Below are 23462 nucleotides of genomic sequence, written 5' to 3' on the forward strand. Positions count from 1 at the left end.
AATCATCAAAATTAAACGAAATAAACATTTGAAATATATGAGTTTGTATGTAATGTATGAATATAATATACAAGTTTCACTTTTTAAATGGAATTACTGAAATCAATCTACTTTTTCATGATATTCTAATTTTATGACCAGCACCTGTATGTGACTGAGAGAACGCCGTCAGCAGCCATGTCCCAGAGGCAAAAGGCTGACCAAGGAGTTTGAACATTTTCCGCATGTTTGTTCTTTCAGTCCTATATCATCTGATAATCTGGATGCAGAGTCTAAAACGCTTTCTAGGAACTGAGACATTTCGCTAAAACATGCAACAAAGACACTACAGTGCAAACACTGTTCCCCACAAGTCATCCTGGCAAATGTTTACCAGCTGAGGGGCGGAAAAAATGAACTTTAATAAATAATAAACTTGAATCACGTTGACCGGGGAGACGGTGGCCATGGCCGTGCATACACGCAGCGACGACACACGCTGGTGTTTGTAATGATTTACGTGCGTGTGTGCTCTGGTGACCTGCAGCAGAGGGCAACGCTGTTACATAACCCCGGCTGTCAAACTTGTTCATATACAACTCCACACACACACACGTGTTCTCAAATGGCTCAGAGGTTATTCTCCTGTCATAAACAGAAACAATAATCTGGCAATGCAGGCCCATCGAAATGGCTAAATATTTACTGTACCTAATGTTAAAGCGAGTGAACTTTACTCAGATCTCCGTTTACGCTCGCGCTGAGATGAGAGGATTGTTTCAGGAACTGTGTGAGCAGCGTGCTCCTCATCTAAAGCCTCCACGCTGGATGACTTACAGCAAAAAGAAACTGGCCTGTGTTCTTTTTACAACTAAAACAGTTCACACAGAGGGGAAAAGACTACTAATAAATCCCTGAATAAATCCTATGACCACAGAATATCATCGGATCTCAAACTAAAGAAAGAAAAACTACAAATAAAGTGGCTTTTATTACAAACAGCAAAAAGATGAGCTGAACAGATGTTGCCTATAAGGAGTTTAGTCTAAAACGTAAATGATTAGTCTATTAATGAGCTCACCAATCAGCATAAAAAAAGATACCTGCTACCTCTACAGACACGAATGGTTCGGGTTTAGGAGCAGACACAAGGTGCAAGTCAATGGAGCAAAAGTCCAGAGCAGCAAAAACTGAAACAGCAGGAGACCAAAACCCAGTGATGAACCGAAGCTGCGATGAAAAAGACTGGAGCAAATGAAAGGAAAACGCAGAAGAAGAACATAAGCATCGATACAGACAAAAACATAAAAGTTACATGAACACGAACCAACAAAAGAAACCAAACTAACAGGCCACAATGTCGTGTGGCGACGAGTATCCCATCAAGCACATGACCAAATCAGTTTCATCAATAAAAGTGTTGAATTTTTATCTTTATCGTTTTGTATTCTGAAGCCAGTGTGGCGTTAATTCTGCCTCCTGAAAGGGAAATTTGTCTGCGTTTTAAACCCAAACTATCTTTCTTAAAAAAATAAAAAAATAAATACCGTTTAGATGTTCTGAGACAACAGAGAATGCAATCACTCCAACAACCCTCTATTCCCACTGGAGCAGGGTGCGAGTGGAATGTTTTTTTTTATTTGTTTGTTTATTTATTTAATATATTTCAGAAGCCTTCAATAAACAAGAGGAAAGTCATTAAAAGTTAGTTTAAAAAAAAAAAAAGAGGGGTTGCTGATAATTCACCCATTCTCTTATGATATAGTTGCATGTAAGGGACGTTAATTTAGTGATCAGTTTAAATTATTATAGAATATATGGGTTACCTAAAGGGATAGTTCAAATCTTTTAGAATGGGGTTCTGTAGAAAAGGGTTTGAACAGTTTCTCATTACACGTTTATCCCAGCAGAAACATTATATGTTATCCCTGCAGGAAGTGCCACAGCTACCTGCTGCTGCTGCTATTTATGCTTGCAAATAACCAGAGATTTATATGAAAACTGTGTAAAACTAACGATAGTGTGTGTGAAGGTTTATAAAATTGAATTTTTTTACACTGAAGCAGCAATCTGCTCCAACCAGCTGTTAGCATATCAGCCCGGTCAGAATTAATGCTTTTCCTCCAAACTGAGGTCGTTCAAACAGCCATCTACGACAGGTATGATGTCATTTGTTTTTAACTTATCCACAGAACCCCCACTTAAAAAGAACTCAACTATTGCTTTAATTTATTTACCAAAAACATCCGTTTCATTTCCTTTTTCTTAACCAGATTAAAAGTCCATTGAGATCCAGATTTCATTTGCAGGGGGGACCTGGGCAAACAGATAAATGAATAAATAACAAGAAAAATAAGCACTAATTTTCTCCAAACTCTCAGACTACAGAGGTTAATTTAACCAGCGTTCAAAAATGATGCTATTTTTATTTATTAAAAGACATTTTTAAAAACGTTTTGTCATCCGTCATCCGTATGCCGTAAGTCTATTATCTGAACTATTCCATTAAAATTCCTTTATCAAAGCTTGTCTGTTATTGTTGAGCAGTTCAGGAAACCACAGGGTATCGAGTTCACACAACCCACAACCCGAAAAGAAGGAAAACTAGTCGAGAACAATGGGGTAATTAGCCTCCACCTTTCAAGAAATGCAGAGTAAATGACTACATGAGTAAACATGTAGCCGTACGGACGGAGAGAGAAACAGAAGAAAGGTTTTGTTAGTTTACAGCAGGGATCTCACCTTTGCTTTCTGTCACAGTTCAGGGCTCTCATGGTGGTTTAGTTGTTTGGATTTAGCTTTGTTTTTGAACTCATCTTTGTTTGTTTGTGTTCTTAAATTATCACTGTTTCAGATACCTTGTTTATTTCTCCCTTTCGGTTTTTGTACAAATTATAATTTTTCAAAATAGATTTATTTTCACGAAAACACTTCTCTTAGAGATCTGCTTCAGCGAACGTGCTCCATTTTTGTCATCTTGAACTACTTTTAGCTAGCATTTGGCTGCATTTAGCTACAATTTTGCTCATTTTAGCTACTGTTTGCTGATTTTAGCTTTAGCATTTGTTTTGCTACTTGGAGCTACAGTTTTACTTCTAGCAAGGTTTTGCCTTTTAGCTGCCATTTTGCTTCTTTTCGCTTCTGCGTTCACATTTGTCATTAGTTTCTTCCAAATTAATAAGTCCTCTAATGTATGAAATAAAACCACAAAATCAATGCCTTCTCGTTCTATATGTCACAAGAATGTTAATAAAAAACAAATACTAAAATTCTGAGAAACACTAAGGCTACAACTTTATACTCCTGATCCCCCCGAAACACTGATGAAATGAATGGTGGGAGTAACTTATCAGGCACCGCATCAAAATCAGATCAATAGCTACGTTTATTTTTTTCTAACCGAATGACCACAGAGGGTCACACTTGAGCAAAATAAAGTCAAACTAAAAACACGGCTACAAATTGAGGGTGATGAAGGAATTCAAGACAAGAGCGTCAAAGACGTAACAGAGCCATTCAGAAACCAACAGTGGCGGAGGAACGTGAGGACACATAACAGAATGAAAGGTAGAGAAATGAAGACAAATCTGAGACAAGATATAAAACAAAACAAAACCAGAGACAAGAGGAAGCATCACAGAGGTGTGAAGAGAAAGACAAAGGGTGGGAGAGAGTGGACGTGGAGAAGGATGGCACTTTATCACTGAGCCTAGAGTTGTAAAAGCAATAAACTCTCTGTCGGTCTCAGCATAAGGACTTCCCAGACACCACAAAGGCCATCCTCATTCGTCTCACTAAAAGCGAGCTCAAGCCAGGAAAGTGTTTGTCGTCGTGAAATCCTGACTGTTTCAGAACACCCCAGCGTTCAGTACAACCCATTAAAATATCTGTAAGTGCTGACTTTTTTAAACTAATAACCACGTGACCCTTTTTGTTTGTTTGTTTCTTCTTTTGAAACGGGAAAAAACAGACAAACTGGTTCCTTAATCTTACTGTAAAAATAACCAACTTGACTGGATTTCAGAGCTGGGCGGTATCCATTTTCCTCAGTAATGACCTCAAGATAAAATATTACCATCTGTCTAGAATGACTTGGCCTGTTGTCTTATTTCTATGTGCAATTTAATTCATTTTTATGACTTATAATGTGTTTTAATCCTTATTACTTTAGGATTCAACAATAATTGTTTTCTATTGCTACTATAACACAGAACGTGATTTATTAAAACTGAATAACATAAAGAAATCATACTGTAACAGTTTTTCCTGCTGTTTTATACCTGCTGCAGTTCTTCCACTACTCAATAGGTGTCACTACTGAGAAAATGTCCACACTGCACAGTGGATGGGAATCAAGAGCTTTACAGACTAAAGTAGTTGTTTCATCTTGTTCGTTTTACTTGTGAGTGATTTTTATAGCTCAGAAATGACTGTAAAAGCAAACCTACTTGGACGTTTGCTTCGTTTTCTGTTTTAAAACTCATGACTAGTCGAAAACGACACAAATGCAACAAGTAGCGTTGTTACATTTAGGCTTCCCAGAAGCTTCTTAAATTCAGCGGTTCTGTTGCTTTTATGATTGGAAACTATGAGAGTCAAAGGCAACAAGAAATCAGACGTTCTGTGATGATAGGGATGGCATCTGTGCTTAGAAAAATGATCTAATTTCCATATTCTCTTTGTCCTGCCATCCTAAGATGTGATCACTTTTGGCAATTTCCACCCACCTGTACCTCCACATCTCCTTCATCACTCTCCTCATTTGTCTCGAACTCTCACGGTGCACTTATAGTCGTGGTGTGATTGCATTAAGTCACAGAGAGAGACGGAGAGAGGCAGCAGGCAGGCCTGTGGCCACACTAATGTACAGAACAAAATGTACAGAGTTTCGACTGTCAAGAAGAACAAGTAGCTGTCGGAATGAGAGGAGAGGCATCCATTAGTTTAATCCTTTTACCTAACTTGGAAAGGTGGTGCTTACAGTGGATTCTGTGAAGGAGGGAGAACAGAAAGAAGGAAGGAGATGAGTGGAAGGGGAAAAAAATCCTCTTATGAGTGTTTGTAAATCTACAGCTCGGCGTCATTTTTCAACCTTTATTGTTCTCTCGTGCGAGCAGCCGGAGCATCCACACAATAACCTAAGACATTTCGGCGGTCCATTAGTGTCTCCGTAGTGCATTTGTAATATTCTTGAGGTATCCTGAGACGTGCATTTCAGATGGTAGCAATTAACGAGACCGGTCAGGCTCGACAGCAATCACAGCTTTTAACATTATTCATTTTTCACGTTAAAAACACACGAGCCATAAATCAAGCCTGCTAACTTCACAAACTGCTTACAACAAATGCCGTTTGTCTCATCCTGCTAGGAATACAAAGAGAAAAAAAAAAGAATCCATCACAGAGGCAATATGTTGCTTCATGCAAACAATGAGGGTTATCTTTCAAAGTGGGGGCGGAGGACAGGGAATACCCTAAAGGAATAACATCTAATGCAGTCAGACTGCTCGAACCAAATAGTCGGGAGCTAGCATAGCCAGAGATGATGTCAGCCATCATTACTCACTGCTTACTGCTACGGAGCAGGAGGGAAAGGAGAGGAAAGTGCAACAAAACTGGGTCCGATTTACGAGTCCAGGTAGGGTGATCAGATGAAACCAAAGGAAGATGATAATTTGTGTGAATAGCAGCACATAAAAAGAGGCGAGTCATGCTCATTTTTTTTTTAATCTGCTCCCTAAACCCAACCCTAATCCTTCAGCATATCACCCTGCGCTGGGAACAATGCAACACACTCTTTCTCTCACACACCCAGGATCTGCTGGCATGATTCATTAGCAATGACCCACAGCAACAAGTTTTTCCACGCCTGTAGCTATGTGCATTCAAGTCAATACCTCGCAGCTCCAAATGACTTTTCACTCAGATTAAGGATGTCGCACAAACTTCGACACAGCTTTGAGTTGTGTGTGTGTGTGTGTGTGTCTCAGATAACCTCAATGGTGATGCCAGAAACAAGTGCACAGATGACAGCATAGCATGTAACACACACTTTTACAAGGAGACAGAGTTGTTTCTGTGCTGAGGTTGTGCAAATGTCCACACACCTTTTAGATTTGATGGCTGTTCTTTATGTATATATATTTTATTTTTATACAGTCATACCAGCCGTGTGTCGCTGAGCTACAGAGCATTTCAACCACGAGGAAAGAGCTTCAGCGCTCACATTCTGGTGTATTTAGTAAAAGTAAAATGTACTTTTTTATTCGTCTTTACAGCTTTCGAATAAGAATAGCCTTGGCTATAAAAGCTCTTCGCTGCGCTTTTTTTTTTCCTTCCCGCTTTTTAGTGAATCTGTCTTATTTAGGACGTGTAACTATTTCATTCATTCTTCAGAGCTTCATTTATCCAGCTCCACTCTCTTTCCTCGTTGTAATTCAGCCAGCAGAGTGGATGAACTCGCAGACACTGGATAAGGTAATTAACGAACTCTTTAGTGTGCGGAGTCAGCCAAAAGTGTGCCTGTGTCAGACCGCGTCGCTTCGGAGACCTGTGGCATGACAGTTCACGAGGAAGCAGAGCTCCAGGACAAAACAGAGGATGCATTTTTATTGGATCATCTCAGCAAACTACAACCTGACCTGCCTTTTTATTGTAATCAGCATAAAAAGTACATGAGCCTCACTGTCTAAGGTTTAAATGTCCTTCGCCTCTGACCACCTGCCGGACTTGTCTGCCCTCCCTTCCTTTCTGTCCGCCTCCCTCTTTGGTTCGGCTCGGCTGAAAGTCTCTGGTTTGTGTAAATGTGACATTGTGTGCTTTCCGTTTTCCCGTAACCCAGTTTCAACCGTACGGTGGGAGCAGGGGCCCAGATCAAATAAAGCCGAGGGCAGCTGTTACAAGAAAACCAAGAAGGGAAAATCCACAGACAGAGATGGGGGGGGGGGGTGACCTCTCTGTTTACGAAGGGTGTGTAACCCACCCCTTCAAAAAAAAAGCAGCAAGGTGCCAAAAATATAACAGGAACCCCACTAGACAGAGAATAAAACAGTTCTAATTCATAACAAATATAAATTAATCCTGCTTCTTTAGACATGTAAGGGATATTTTACTAAAAAGCAATGTATGAGCTGAACTTGTTAAACTTCTTTATCTACTTTTTTATGTGTGTTGGCCTCCAACCAAGACACTCCAGATTTCCAAGAAAGAAAGAAATTACAAAATATATAAATAAACAGGCACCCTTTAAAATTAACCATTCATTTAAGGACCAAAACCAGCAGGCGTTGCCGAGTACCTCATCACAGCGCCTGTGACGCTTCCTTATAGAAAGCAGCTCTAGGTTAATTAGTAATGTGGCATTTCTGCCGTCGGTGCGAGCCGTCGCTGCAGGCTTAGCATGAGAGGTAATTCCACGAACAATTGAAACAAATACAACTATCTTACAGAAATAATTGAATTCCTACAAAGTTGTCAGGTTTCCCCTGCAAGGTTAACTCTTTCTCCCGGCATAAGAAATATAATCTCAGGGCTTATTCTCTGATTATAAAAGCAAAGTTAGGCTGTTTTTTTTTTTTGGAAACAAGCCTTGGAGGAGGTGAATACAAAAATCAGGTTTAAAGTTACAAAATGGTGATAAAAATAAAATAGAATCTGACTGATGCCTTTAGTCGGGAGGACAGAAAGCTTGTATTCTATTTTATAGACTTTAAAGCAGCACAGCAAGCTACATCAAGAACTTTAAAGAAAAAAAAACATCTGATTGATAAGAAAGGGTTTTGTTTCAGCAGACTAATGTGAAAGTCTTTAACATGCATTAACCCAGATGAATAGTTGTTTCAGGATAAATAGTAACTGTTAAAGCTCTACTAGAAATATTACTCAGCATATTCAAGAAACTGCTTGTTTAATGAATAAAAAGTCAGATTTATCAGATCTTTCCAGAAAACTACTAGCGCTACACACCCATACAATAAAACACTGTGACTCTTAGCTAAATACAGGCAGGTTAAGTTAAAACAACAACAACATAAATCATCCTATAATGGCCACGTTTCAGTGCACCTTGAGCTGATTTTAGCAGTCAGTGAAGATTGTACATCATTTTAATGGAGGAGGAAATACCTCCTCTGGTAATGTGACTGTCATGGTCATCTTTTTTAAATAGACAAAGAAAAATCTAACAATTACCAGGCAAACTGGATGATTTGTTTTGGCCTAAAACACCCACTCCTTAGTGTGCATTTGTTCAGTTTTGGCCGGACGTTGAGCGTCACTCCGCATCAGATTGAGCCGCCGCACGCTGCGTGTGTGTGTGAGGAGTGTGAGCAGCATGTCTGAAGCAGCAGCAGCTCCATCTGCGTCTACCACAGGTGGTGTTCAAACGTACTATGGAGCTCGAGGTCAGTTTCACTTTGAAAGCACAAAATATGCCCCCCCAAAAAAAAACACGCTCCGAGTGACGGCTTCTGAGTCCTCTGGTCATCGTGACGTCTCTTTTTTTATCATAAAACACGGATTAAAAGGGAAAATGTTATGTTGTTTCAAACAGAAACCAGAAAGTTTTATAACTGTGCTGCAAAAACCAGATTTTGACTCCTTAGTTTATGCACACCTGACAAACTGTTTAGCTCCCGAAGCCACCGTGATTTTGCACCATGTGTCTGAGCTTTTAGTCTGTCAGGCCTCCGTTGGCTCGTTTTCTGAGGATTTCGTTGCCCGGAGAAAGGCAGCTGTCAGCTACGCATGGAGAAAAGGAAAGCAGCAGGGAATAAAATGTGTAATTTCCATCCAGTGAAACTGATGGCTGAAGAAAGGTGGAGCACAGGGAACGAGAAAGCAGAGACAGGCTGAACTGCAGAGGAAAAAATATCAACAATTTTCAGCTAAATATCTCCTTTGTTTCACCTAAAACTCGCCCGTACACTTTTTCTCGGGGGATTAAACTTACTTTGCTGCAAAGTTAGTTTATAAAAGTAATTAGGCGGCACTCCAGGACATGTTTGAGGAGTTAGAAAGCCGCTCCCCGAGCACAGCGGACTGGCCAATGGGTAATAAACAGAAACTATTCAGGAATTCTTAAAGCTTCATCTATTTGATCAAAACTTTTTTGCTATTCCTTCTTGGAATGGACTTGTTCTTTAAAAACAAGAAGAAGAGAAAAGTGATTCACTGAGACTTTAAGTAGAGATTGCCTCCCCCACTTTTTCTTTTCTTTAGCTAAGCCCTTTTATTTCCTCTGACTCTCAGAGGAGAGAATGAGCTTCGATGTACAGCTGGTGAAACAGATAAAGGACTGACGGAGAAGTTGCAATAGATAAAATGGAGGACTAGTTCAGAAAGATAATGGGGAGAAAGAGAAGGAAATGGGAATGAAGGCAGACAGAAAGATTTGAAAAATAAAGACTAAGTTTCTCGACAGAAAAAAACATACAAACACGTTTTACACTAATAAAAAAGATATGGGACAACTTTTCAGTAATTATAATAAATGCTGTTAGTGTAAAACATAAATCCGGGAAAGTTTCACCAATCTATCGCTGACATACAGGTTACCATGGTTACGAAGCACTCTGACATAGAAGTATACGTTCCCTTTCACATTTAGGAGCAGTGTTTGAAAAAGTAAAATATTTAACGCCTCCCAGCATCCCGTGATCCCGAAAGGCTGAGTTTCTCCTCGTGACACGAACGACAGCGGAGTTCGCCGACAACAAGAGGCTTGTCTGACGCCCGCGCGGGCGAGGGGGGGGGTCCCCGTTCTCACCTGAGCAGAGGGGGTCAGAGGGTGGAGTGGGTGGAGCCTGATGCTCGGCTGATTGCTGGTCCTGATGGGGAAATCTGGATGTTTTCAGCAACAGGAGGGACAGAACGTCTCAGATGAGCAGTCACGTTTGCCTGTCTGCAGGTACAGTCACCATTCCCTTTAGGGAAACAAAGAAACACAAGAACTTTTATCAATTTTCACTCCCATACACTCTAACAAGCTGTATTAGTTTCCTGATTGGATTTTTCAGAGAAAATCTGCTTCATTTAATTCAACTTTAGCTGCATAATAATTAATTCATGAACGTAAAATCAGAGGGCTGATAGGTCAGCTCATGAATTAGGCCGAATTTTGCCATTTTTAAAAATATTCTGAATTGCAAACTTCTGAGCACATAATAGGAAGATTAAAAGGCAGGTGCACATTTTATTTTGCCAAAGGACTTTCTGCTACAGGGATGCCTTTCACAGCAGGTGGGGGCTTTTCAGTGCACCACCAGCACACCCCCAAAGGAGGTTAACCAGATTATTATGTTGATTTTAAAAGAAATTGTCATATTTACTGGGGGAAATGTTGTGACCTTAATTCTTATCTTTCAGAACTTCATAAATCAATTTGGTTAGACAGAAAATGTTACTAATAAAGAGAAAATATGGAAAAAATTACACATGCAACTGCATTTATTGCACGTCTTTAATAAACTTTAGCACAGAAAAGAATGCATACTGAGCCACATTAGTTATTAGGATCTTCATATTTTTAAATCTAGCAAATTATAATAAACTGATGCATTTATAAACCCAAACCAACTAAAGAAATCAGCCTCATAAATCGACATTTGGCTACACTGATGTCTAAAAATCTGCATCCGTATTGGCCATAACAGACATTAATCAGTAGACCTCTGATTAAAATTATCAGCGTAATCTTCAACAAAGTGTTATTTCCCACAAGAGCTATTTTCTAACCAAAGCTATCACAAATGTTACAATTAAATAACTTCAATCTAAATCATGAAATAACAAAAATAAATGGAGAGAAAAAAAAACTGTTCTCACCGCTTTTATTAAAAAGCTCAAAGTGGATACGCAAACATTTATGACTGATCCTCAGTAAAGTGTGACTCTGTGAGACTCTAAACCAAGAATATCTATAAATGTCTGGTTTTTTGCAATTTTCTACTCACTTCCTCTTGTTTCTTTTCCACTTTTCTGCCTCTCTTCAAAGTATTCAGAACAACACCCAGGCTATTAATACCCCATCAGCATGGCAACTACACCTTGTTTACCCACACGAGACGCTGGTGTGAGGCTTGTGTCCTCCTTCCTCAACAAAAACATAGCTATTTGGAGCCATTTAGGTCTATTTTGTGAAGGTGGCTCACTTTGACAAAATACCTCTATTTTCACTTTGGAAACAATCACTTCTGTGCTTGTTTGGTGATTTTCTCATTATGTTGCGAGCAGCTATAACTAAGTATACTCTGATTCGGTGCTTTTACTGTGTTTTCTTCTGCCTCAAAGTATGTTAAAGAGTTCCCTCTTTCCCCTAAACGTATTGTATGCACAGTTCAGGAGAACAAATGTTATTTTGGAGCCCTAAAAAGTGCAGCGTGGACAATCCCTCCATCATAACCAGGAGTAGAGTACCGATGTGTCGTGCATGGCCACGGAGTGAATCCTTATTTCTGTCGAATGTTCATGAAAAGGAGTGAGGTAAATGAAGCGTTGCATAGTGATCAACTTGATGCACAAGTGTAGACAGACGCACTTGAATCAGTCATCCAGAGTGCTCTTGTCATTTCCGGTAACCACTGATGCTGTTGCCACGGTGACACAAACACATCCTAATTCACGGGACAGAGCTAAGCGTCAGGGGGATCCCTGGAGTAGTAAACACTTTCAGCACCGTTCAGAGTGTTTTACAGTGCTGCGTTTACAGTAACAGAGTCGAACAACAAAGGTCTGGACGCCCGGCTCTACCGGCTGAACCGCTGCTGGCCGAACAATGCAGTGACCCAGCAACACAGAATCAGATCAGCTGATCATGTGACAAACAGGCAACGAAGACAAGAAAAAAACCCAAAGCACTATCTGTCTTTTTTTTTTTTTGACAACGTTGACGCTCCTATAAATAAGCACGTGTAAAACTTGTGGCATGCATGACTGTTGCGTTAGAAATAAATAAATTTAAACAAACATGCAGAGTTCCCCGTGAAAATAGTGATAATACAGCTTTAACAAAAACAACATGCTAATCTTTGTTTTGTGCCTGTTACCATTTGCTTCATTATGTATTTGTACGTTTAAAGTCTCTTCTAATACTACATTAAGAGCCCTAATCAGGCAACAAAGAAGAAAAATGCAACAAAGCCAAAACTATCTTTATCTCTTCATTTGTATACCAGGGTGATGATATCTTCTTTTGACCTGAGTCTTATCAGAAATCAATATCCATCTCCAGTGTCGAATCAATAAAGAGCAGAGTTTCACCTGGTTTAACCCTGTCGACCTGTTTCATGGAAAAGATTGGCCCAAATATTGTGAAAAGCTGACACACATAGGCTGCTTTGTAAATACGCTGCATGCAAATACAAGTTTTACTACTCAGCAGTCAGCTCTCGGTGTGTTGCACAAGAAGCTCGATAGTCCCGGCAGTCCTGATCTGTGTGTCTGTGGACAGATGCTGTCAGCGTGTCCCACCCATTGTCCCCTCATCAGAGACACATGCGCCCTCGTACGTATACAGGGGTACTGTGAGCTCAGGTGTTTACTAGAAATGTAGGGCTGCAGTCGTTTTGGAAAAGTGGGGAAATTAGGGTTGGAGATCAGGGTTGTGATCCTGTAACATAAATCAGAGTGAGGAAGTGTAACGATTGAACAAAAATACAAATGTTGGGACCAGAGGTGGGAGATGGCTCAAGCATGCCTGCTGTATCGGGACTTTTCCCTGGTAGGATGTATCGTTGGGACAAATTGTCATTGATGTGGCGTGCAGTCTGCATCTAATTCACTAGGAGTTTAATTTCCCTCACACTCTCATAATGTCCCGCTCAGAGCAGACAGCACACTCCCACTCCCATCCAGAAAGCCCCTCAGTGTGAGCGTTGTAGCATCCAGTCGGAGGAAGCGAAACATTAAAAGCCGCCGTACAAGTGTTCAGAGATGGACATGTGTACATAGACAAGTGACTCGCCACATTTTGTGCATCATAATAAAACCACAAGATAACAAAATATTAGTTACAGACCATATTGTCCAAGTCTTGTTAATATGAAACCTTCAGTCTGTTCCCAGCTAATTTCTGATATGCTGCTTAGGACTAGCTCTATCTACATACTTGAGTCAAAGTTCTTGGCATTTTTATTTCTGGTTTGCTATCATATATGCAGCTGAAATTATTTCTTTCTTTTGTTGCAAGCCCAAGGAGGAACTCTGAGGCCATCAAGGTCCTCGAAGTGCACGTTTAGTTTGTCAAACGTCTGCTTCAATCTTTGCAAATCATTTGTATGTTTGTATGGAGAAAATGCTCATAAGCTCTCCAATCTGAAACAAAAAGAGAGTAACAAATACAACAGAAAGAACAGAGTTTTCCTTAAACTAGCCAAGACTTTACTATTTTGTGTTTGTGTACATAAATACTACAAAAATACAAGTATAAAGCATTCTTGGTCAGGTTTAAAATTCATCGTAATCGTCGGCTTCAAAGGGCCGAGGAAGGTGCAGCGCTGCAGGAGCTGCTGAAAGCTCTGTACCAACAGATTATTGTAAAAGCTCACAGCTACAGGAAGTATCTGTAAACAATGTAAAAATAAATAAATAAATAAATAAATGCTGACAACTTTCAATGTTTTGAATAAATTCGAAGTAAAGCAGAAGAAAGGAGAACGACGGAGCCACGTCCACAACGAAACACGAACAGTCTTTGTTGTGCAACCCGCCCTCACCCTCGGCTCTATCACTGCAGGTCAAAGTGTGGCTCCGTGAAAATCTGCCTAAATGTGCTTCTATATGTCTGATGATCAAGCTTTTTCCTGCTGATAGCCTCCACATGTCTCCACCGCCGCTGATACGGTCACACGCCGCAGACAGATCAGTGCCGCAGGTGAAAAAGTCGATAAAGCTCTAAAACAACTTGGTCAGAGTAAAGCAGCGATAAACAGAGATGGAAATATATTTTGCCAGCACACAGTGAGACATCATCTCTAAACACTAACTTGAGCACTCATAAATAACAAATAATAACTGATTATACGTAGATGGACGCGCAAATAACCAAAAGGTTCAGATGATCCAGCAAGAAAACAGCAGAAACATCCTGGAACGTACAAAAACATGACAAAACCCCAGATTAAACTACAGGTCTTCATTTACAGTTTTATAAGAGTTATTATTATATCTTTTGACCAATAATCTCACTCATCAGAACATAGTGGACTCTAATTTAGGAGCTCTACAAAAATCACAAGCTAGCAATGTAAAGATAGACCGATTTTAACCAGCTGATATTGGTCACTTTTTAAAAATCACCAGGTAACCGTGTCTGTGGAAACTTCATTACAAAGTAGGAAAAGGAAGCTGCAGCTGCAGCTGCTACAGCCAGCTCACTGTAGCCCACAATTTAGTTTTTATAAATGATAATTCTCTTCTATATTTTATTTTTAAGCATACAACTCTTTCTAAGGGCTGCTAAATCTGTTTAATTGAGTTGGGCAATTGTTGTTATATGTGACCCGTAATGAGCACAGGCGATAATGCAGGAAAAGTGAAAGTATACGCTTTTGTAACTGAGGTTTGTAAAAAAAAATAAAATAAAATGCATCTATAAAGACACCATCTAGCAATGCAACAACTGAAACAGCATGTAGTTTTCCTAATCTACTTTTAAATTAAAGTTTTCTAACAAGAAATAAGCCTTTTCATTCTGCTCCTATTACTTTCCTTTGCCACAGAAAAGTTTTTCCCTGACGTCATTTTCAAGTTCCCCTCCTGAAATATGCGGGGGTCAAAATCCTGACATCACTCCAGACCAATAAACATGTTTTTTAAACTAGTGCTTTTGGTAACAAAACTGGCTTTTTGCTAGCTAAATCGCCAAACTTCAACTACATATTATTTTGAAGCTTTTGAGTTGGAGAATTTAAAAAAAATTTTAAAAATCCCTCATTCTGACTCATTTTCATTGAACACGTTTCGTTCAATCACAAACATATACTGACCAGAACTTTAAAAACATCGGTGTTGCATATCGACTATCAGCTTCTCTGATTTCTAAAGATCGGTATTGTAAAAAAAACTCACAGTGATTAACCTCTATTCGAATCTATTGTGATCTTACAATAGTTAATGTGTGCATGACTGTGTTTTACACAGACGTGGACCTCCAAAATAACACTCAAAATAAAAAAGCTTTAAAATGTGGTCTTTGTTGTAATTAAACCAAGATTTAACATAACCATTACAGCTTATTTTTCTTTTTTTATGACTTTTTATTTCTACTTTTTCCTCTCATACTAGTATATATGGTAAAACAAAAATAACAAATAAAACAGAAGCGAGTGAGGGGGACTAAAGTACAGAGGAATACAATGTATGAATTCTCCAAAGGAAAGTGTCCATGGATGTGGATTATTTTACCTGTGAAAATTTACGGGCCTGCTGCCACCTTAGGGAACGTCTTAGCGTTCCTAATTTTTGCCACGTTGGTCCAGCGGCTCTTGAGTCACAGAGAACCCATCTTAAAGATCTCGACATCAAACAAAGAGACGCCCTACGAGCGACGCACCAAAAACCTCAACCAAAACACGTCCTTAAAAGTGCAACCATATGCACGAAGCCTTGTTCCGCTTCAAAGCGATCTCGCGTGCTCTGTCCTCGGAGACATGCCTTTTTCTGCAGTGGCTTTTTCAGCACACACATTACTGAAAACCGTTATCTTTACGCAACTCAAATCACCTTTTCTTTTAACCATCATGTCAAAGCACAGACAAAAAAGAAACTCTACGTGCACAAAGGTTTTTTTCACAGTAGCTTAAAGCAAAAACTAAAATATAAAACAATGAATAAGGCAACAATAATGGTTGGACTGGAGACATTATAAATACAGAGTATTTTAGAAAGAGCATACAGGCTTTTGCTCTAACAGCAGGTTTCAAAAGACCTCTTTCAACTCATTGACACCAACTTTTAGTCCCCCCCCTCCCGGTACAGTCGCTCCTGTCAGAGTGTGCTGAGTGACGAGTTAGCCGCTGCTCTTTTTCTTGTCAGTCATGCTTTTAGCCGTGGCAAGGAAACTGTTTCTGTCTGATGGTTTAATTGCTTTGTTGAAGTTCAGGTTAAAGCTCACTGACTGAGCGGGGAAAACTATTCTGCAATCAGAGAAAACGTTCCTGAGAAGTAAAAAATTCCACTTAGATCGATCTCCGCATCAGGAATGCTCAGCAAACGCTGGGAAGAGTCACGGAAGGTCAAAAAGTCAAGCTGACACGACAAAAGAATGCAGTCAACCACAAAGCCATCATGACAAACTACACTAAATATGTTTTTTTTTTTTTTGAAGGTTTACTTGAGTGACAGTTTTTAGAAAGTGGGACAAGAGTAGCTGCTGGGTGACAAATAAGCTTCAAAAAGAACAGTAAAAGATCAATCAATCAATCAATCAAATTTTATTTGTATAGCACATTTCAGCAGCAAGGCATTTCAAGGTGCTTTACATAATTAATAAATATAAAATAAGATAAATATTTATAAGGTAGTGAAGGAACTACCTTCAATCTTTTAAACTAACAACGGCTTTCGTATTTTGACAAACTTGGTTCAATCCTGAATGATGGAAAATGAATCAGGCTAAATAGAAAATAAACAACATTTGCTTTGCTTTCAGTCAATAACCTGTTTGATGCAAAGTAAATAAAAATGTAAGGTAGAAATCAGAGGTCAGCTGATTAGGGTTTTGTTGTTTTCAGTTGTGAGAAATTAGAGCAGACAATGGCCAGTTTATGAAGCTGATTTGTTTAATTTTGGTCCATTGATATAACTGTTTAATACCCATATTACAATTAACTAGATTTAAAAATTAAGAAAAACAAATAAACTTATTTTACCTGTGCCACAGTTTATTGAAGTGTCTCTAAAAGTGACATGCAAGCTTAAAATAACTCATATTTTCTCTCTACACGCCCCATTTCTTAACCAACTAATTAAACACAGTACATGACCTCTGAAACATAAGCATCAAGGACCATATTTTGGTAAATATCCTTTAGGGTTTTCCGGTGTTGTACTGAAAAATGCATCCCTACAGATGTAGCTGCCTTCTCATTGGTTTAATCTGCTCGTATGTGCCAAATAAAACCTCTAGTGAAAAAAATGTCTCGATGTGTTTGTTTGCAAACGTTCGTCTGTATGCATCGAACAGGTAAATGTCCTTTCCTGGGCCAGAGTGAGTCAACTATAAGAAGGTAAAAGTTCTTCTGTGGCTCGCTGCGCGACCTCAGGAAGCGGCCGGCGTACGTCAGGAGGCGGCGCGGCCGTGGCAGGCTCCTGCTGGCAGCACAGGTGCTCACATCCAAACACTTCACATGCACAGAACCGCCAGCACACACACCTATACACACACACACTTAGCCAGACCACTGCAAACACCTCCTCCTGACCCACCTGAAACACATAAACGCACATTGAGACACACACACACAGAGAAAGGACGGGGGATCACACTGTCCCACCAGCTGTCCCTCTAAGACACAAAAACAGAGGACAAGGAGCAAAGAGACTGGCTGTGTGTGTATTTATATCAGGACATGGCTCACTTCCAAAGTTTTCCACTTCACTCATATCAGGTCCATTTATCTTTTTAAACCATGACCATTACTACTATATCTATACTACTGATTATATGTGTATTGTGTTCATGTTTGTTTGTGACTTTCTTCAGGGTTGGAAATTAGCACCCGCCACCGGCCAAAAAGCGCGCGTTCATGTTCAACGCTCGTAACGGCGGCGCTGTGCTCGCGCTGCAAGGGAACTACGGAGACCGTGAAAGGTCAAACAACTTGTTTTGGCGAAGTTAACCCACTGTTTTGCTAGCGTGATAGACAGACAGACAGACAGACAGACTCTGTTATGGACAATATAGACAATGTGTTAACAAAAACAATTAATTAAAATAAATAATGACTTATCTATTAACAGAATTGTTTAGAGGGGCAAATATTTCTCATTAAAAAACCAAAAAAAACATCATTCTTTTGAAAATAAAATGTGCTAATAATATCATATTACAGAGGAATAAACACAGTTAAGGACTTGATGGTAAATTATTTTTGTCCCATGTTTTGGAGGGGGAACCGATTATTTCAGACAACTGAAATATTTGGTTCCTCCTGGTAACTTTTGCAAAAAAATAACAAATGTCTCCAAACACAGTTAAAGACTTGTTGGTAAATTAACTGGTTGTTGGATAATTAATGATCTAAATAACATTCGACCCGACTGTTATTTAGATAAAAGCGAAATACCACTTCAGGCGGAGAAAACTAGCGTAAAAATATTACAACAGTTCACTGCAAACCCATATGATGCACTCGATCCACTACAGATTACATGCAGTCTAACACCAATTGTGATGAGAAGCTATTTTATTTTCTGTTTTTCAAGAGTAGTTGAGGGAAGAACCGAAAGTTAAACAACGGGGTTTTTTTAACTAAATCAATGACGTCATGACGTCGGTCAGTGTGCGTTCGCGCCTACGGCCGGTGTTCTGACGATCTGTGCTTCCTCGTCAGATTTTCCTACCGTAGCACGGCTAAACAGCTATGTCTAACTGTCTTTCTAAAACCACAAAAATCACTTCCTTCATCAGAATATCCTACCTGTTAAATATAAGCGGGTAGCACAGATAGATCTATGCATTAAAAGCAGCAAGTGTCTGAAAAACATTACAACTTACATACAAAAACTTACAAAAGCACAAAAAAAATACTTCAAAAACACTCCACAGAAAATAATTTCACTTGTCAGAATTTTTTATGTACAGATATGCATCTTTTAATGGTTTAAAATAAAATAAGAAAAATCTAGTTATTTCCATGCACAAAATTTTTAATTTCCACCCCTGACTTTCATTACTAAAAAACTATAAAAGTTGAATGCTGGAGATGCTTGTTTCTATACATTAATCGTTTAATTTATAGGATTATATGTGGAACTCAAAGAAGTAGTGTCGCAATAGCTGATTCCAGTGATTTCACGTTATGTCAGCCACCTGATGCACCACGCAGCGCTGTTCGTTCCCGCTGCACAAAAACTAGCAGACCTTTATATAACCAGGGTCAAAAGGTCAGAGCTGCTCGCACAGCATTCCATAGTGAACCACCCCGTCGGTGCTTGTCAGGCTGGAGACAAACACAAACTAAAGGCTGTGCTGCTCAGAAACTTTCCCCGAAGAATATATTTAGAAATTACTGTTAAACGAACGTGACACAAAGGTGATTTTTACAGTGAAAGCAAATTAAAGCGTGACTTTAAATGCAAAGAGGCTGTCCTTAACGTCTGCTACAGTCACAGGTGGAAATAGAGGGGAGGAAACGGGGGCAAAAACCCACCAATTAAATCGTGAAGTCATAGCTACCACTACGAAGGACCTCTGAGCATGTTTTATTTAAAGCAGATGTGGCTGAATTAGTAAATATAACTGGAATGTTGCAGGTTAAACACTGTAACAGCTAAGATAAATTGAGAATGCCAATCAAAAAGGCAGAGTAAAATATGAAGATTTTACACAACTATGTGCATTTTTTAATGAGAACAGTGGTAATTAAGAGTTGGTAAATTAGACAAGCAAGAAATGATTCTACCCCCAACCAAAGTGAACATCTAAAACAGGAAGCTGGCAGGTGCCCAGACTCTTTACAGGCCCTTATAAAGAGTCAACAAAATGATTCGGAGGCTGTTTTTTTATCTATAATTTTTTTATCATCATTGGTAAAGAAATAACTGCAATTTTCAAGTCAGAACAAAGTAGACTTTTCTCAAAGTCTACTTTGAAGGATCAATTTGGGATGCACTTTAGCAAAGAAAATAAAACCAAAAAAACAAGCCAGATGTAGAAAATAAGAACAATCCTGATTAATTTCTATATTTTTGAGATTCATCTAACCCAAACACTGTGGTTCAGAAAGTTTGGAAACTCCGAGTCTCCAGACGTTTGGTTAAAAGTCACAGAAAATAATGAAGTGAAAAATAATAACACAAATTATTATGCATTTGAGGGTTTTCCGTGCACACTGCACAACATCTCTGAACACCAACAACAACCCTGTATACTGTATGTGTAAACAAGGACATATGCGCTGACTCCAGGGGAGAAACGCTCGCTTTTCACTGTCAACTGCGCGTCGAAAAAAGTTGCTGCTTTTTAAGCAACACGTCACTCATTAAAGTGGAAGGGAAAAGCCCAAAGTTTGCTGAAAGTTGCTGAAGCGGAACAGTCGCCTGTGTGACTGACAGGCGTGTCAGGCGAGGGAGAAACACTTCTTTTTTTTTTTTTTTTTACACAATTTTATAAACAAGTTTTAAATTTTAGGGAATTTAAATCAGATATGTGACAAAAATAACTTATTATACAGCATAAAAAAAAGAAGGTCAACAAAATCTACAGGCAGTCTTCTTACACTGAGCAAACACCGTGGGGCTACAAACCATTACAAGGTCACGCTGAGATTAGACTGTTTGAGGAAACACTAAACCACACACACACACCGGACCAGATGGACTGTTGATGGATGCCACCAAGAACATTTTAAATGTATTTAATGGCAAATTAATCAAAGAAGAAACTTTAAAAAGCCATAAGAATGTTACATTTTTAAAAACTTCCTTTGTGTTTAAATGCATGAAAAAAATAGACACATCTCTAATTTCTTCTTTACGACTTCTGTATTAAGCTTTCGTCTTCTGTTACACCAGAAACCCGTAAAGCTAATGTCAGCTTGAGAAGTTCCAAACAAAGCAGAAGCAAAGTCAAGACTGCAAATGAGGACAGAAATGACTGACAACACTGGAAAGAAATGTGCACGCATTAGTGAGCGCTCACACACACAGGGTAATCTCAGGTCAGGGAGTTCTCCTAAGTGCATTCCCTCCTGACATATACAGTACCAGAACCACCCCCCTCTCTCTCACACTCTGCTTATCCTGAGAGCTCTGCACACGCAGAAGCACACAGGAGAGCCCCGAGTGCCTATGCATGATTAAAAGGCTGAAAGTGGGCCAGGCGCACGGTTGTTGCAGCGTGGATCTGCCGGAGCGTCTTTCAGCCCACCTCCACGCACACACACACACACCAACGTGCATCTTCATACCCAGTCGGTTCAAAGTCCACCAGGTGTGTGTGTGTGAGGACAAGCACACAATCACAGCTACACAACCTGCACGGCGTCGCTTGAATGGCTGAATGACTCGCCCCCCCCACCATCTGCAGCGAAAAGAAACCCCGTTTATTATCGCTGACTGTAAAAACGCCTTTGTATCATCTAAGCCAACTGTAAAAAGTGACAGCTTTTCCTGTAAAAACTTGAATCTTCTGTTCATAGAGCAGCTGACATTAAAACTTTGCAGCAGAGCATAAATTATTAGATCATTTTAAAGGGTTTAAAATTGTTCAAAGGGGGGATTTCAAGGCTGCTGATGATGAGACGAAATTTTAAAATAGAGTCAGCACTTTGGCCACTACGGTTCTTTTTATTTGCACAGTTAGATGATAATCTGGGTGACTGATTGATGACTTTCAATGATTTCATCTAAAAAATTAAAAAAAAGAGCAGCAGCAAATTTTTGCACGCACCAAAAATAGTTCTGTTGGATTTTAGAAATCAATTTGCTTTTGCAGCAAATAAAGGGAGGAAACAAACTGCATACAGTTAAATAAACTTTACCTTTTTATTTATCCTGACAGCAAAAAGCAGGGAACAAGTAAGGCTTCATGTAATTCATATGGTGTCATTTTTCATGTAGAAAATACCTGCAGCTCTGTGTTTGCTAAGCAGGCCCTGAATGTTTTTTTTAAAAAAAACAGTTATATGAATCAATTATTTAACACTTTTCTTTGAAGTCTGAAACTTATAGGACATTATTTCAACTCATATATCTGTTAAAAGACGTCTGCTCAATCTGAGTCGTGCACGAATGCTGAGAACCAGGAAGGAAACCTTTCGTAACTCATTGTCCGTAGATTTGAGTGGAGAAAAAAGAAAAAAAGGCTGAAATGACTTGAATTGCATGCGCTTGCTTGCAAGACGTTGTGCTTACAATGGATTCGCAAGATGTTCCAGGTGATAAATTAGCATTTGAGGAGCCGCCGAGTGTCGTGAACAGAGTTATTAGGATCAATAAAACAAAATGATAGCAGGTACCAATAGAAGAAAAAAAAATCGTTTCAGCCTTTCAAACCAACTCCTGAGCACACTCATAAACATTTCCAGGAAGAACGCTGTAAATTCTCGTCTCCTTGGTCGCCTTTTTACAAGTAACGTATAAATCCGTCAGAACCTGTATACACGATTACATTTGAACATCAGAATAAATCGCAAGTGATTTATGTGGGAAAGTTTCTGCTCAAACACTTAAATTCTTTGATCTGATAACAGTTGTTTTTATTTTAATAGCTTTCTTTTCATATTTAAACACGCCATGACTTTTTATTGAGCTTTGAATTAGAGAAGGCGGTATCAAGAAGTACCTTTCTCAACACCCGTTCCTAAACTATATATAGTAGAGGAGATAAAATGAGAATAATCTCTCGTAGAAATAAACAACCTGATCCACATCTTGTACCAAATCTGGTTCAAACATGTCTTTTTGTTTTTAATCGTGTGGAGCGCCCAAAGAGAAAAAATGTACAAAGGACACAAGCTTACTACTTTTACGAGGCATTATGAAACAGTGCCTCAGTTTTAAAAGATTAGAAGTAAACAACAACAATATAAAGCTCACAAATCTGGTTTCTGCAAAGCTGCAGCAAAGAGGACGGAGTGGTAATGGTATTGGTGGACTATAATCATGTGTCGCGCTTGGCAAACGCACTTAGGACAGAGGAAAAAAAAAAAAAACCTTGCTACAAGTTCAAATAGAAACATGCAAATCCAGCAGCCTTGTGCAAGTTTTCAGGGAATTAGATCACAGGCTGGGAGTGGGGGACTTGGATTTTCTCTGCTCTGATTTGGGCACAAAAAGGAACAATTTTGCAACGCCAGCCTTTGAACTTGTAGGCATCTCTCCGGTTTCAGATTGATCATTCTGCTGAAAACGGGCAAATCGGTTTCAACACCGGCGCTGTGGAATAGACGGAAGAGAAAACTGAAACGTAGCCACAAAAGGTTTGCTTCCAAGAGAAGCTTTTATGAAATACAAACAGTGTGCGGGTCAGGCTGATAAAGACTAGACTTGCTGCAGGTCAGCAGATTGGAAGTTAAACATACAAATACTTGCAAACGTGCGCATTTAACGTGAGTATCGGTGCCTGCACTTTGAAAAGCATGGCAAAGAAAACTAAATCTGTTACTAATTTGTTGGTATTCTGTCATGCTTCCAGTGCATTTAGGGATAATTAGGAGCAAAGGCTGCCGGGCTTTCTCTGAGGACAGAATTTCACAAGTACTTACGCCTTTGTCTCTAGTATTTCTGACATCTGTGTTTGCACCACTGTCAATATATCGACA

At 39.3% G+C, this 23462-nt stretch overlaps 1 protein-coding gene across 1 annotated transcript in view; it reads right to left on the reverse strand.

Annotated features, from left to right (window-relative positions):
* atxn1a (ataxin 1a) overlaps positions 1 to 23462 on the reverse strand; it is an 83017-nt gene that overhangs the window by 46242 nt on the left and 13313 nt on the right. The window contains exon 2 of the mRNA XM_017426330.3: positions 9746 to 9902. The gene's annotated coding sequence lies outside the window, so the exon portion shown is untranslated. The remainder of the gene's footprint in view (positions 1 to 9745; positions 9903 to 23462) is intronic.

Source organism: Kryptolebias marmoratus, linkage group LG5 (assembly GCF_001649575.2).
Source record: "Kryptolebias marmoratus isolate JLee-2015 linkage group LG5, ASM164957v2, whole genome shotgun sequence".
NCBI lineage: Eukaryota > Metazoa > Chordata > Actinopteri > Cyprinodontiformes > Rivulidae > Kryptolebias > Kryptolebias marmoratus.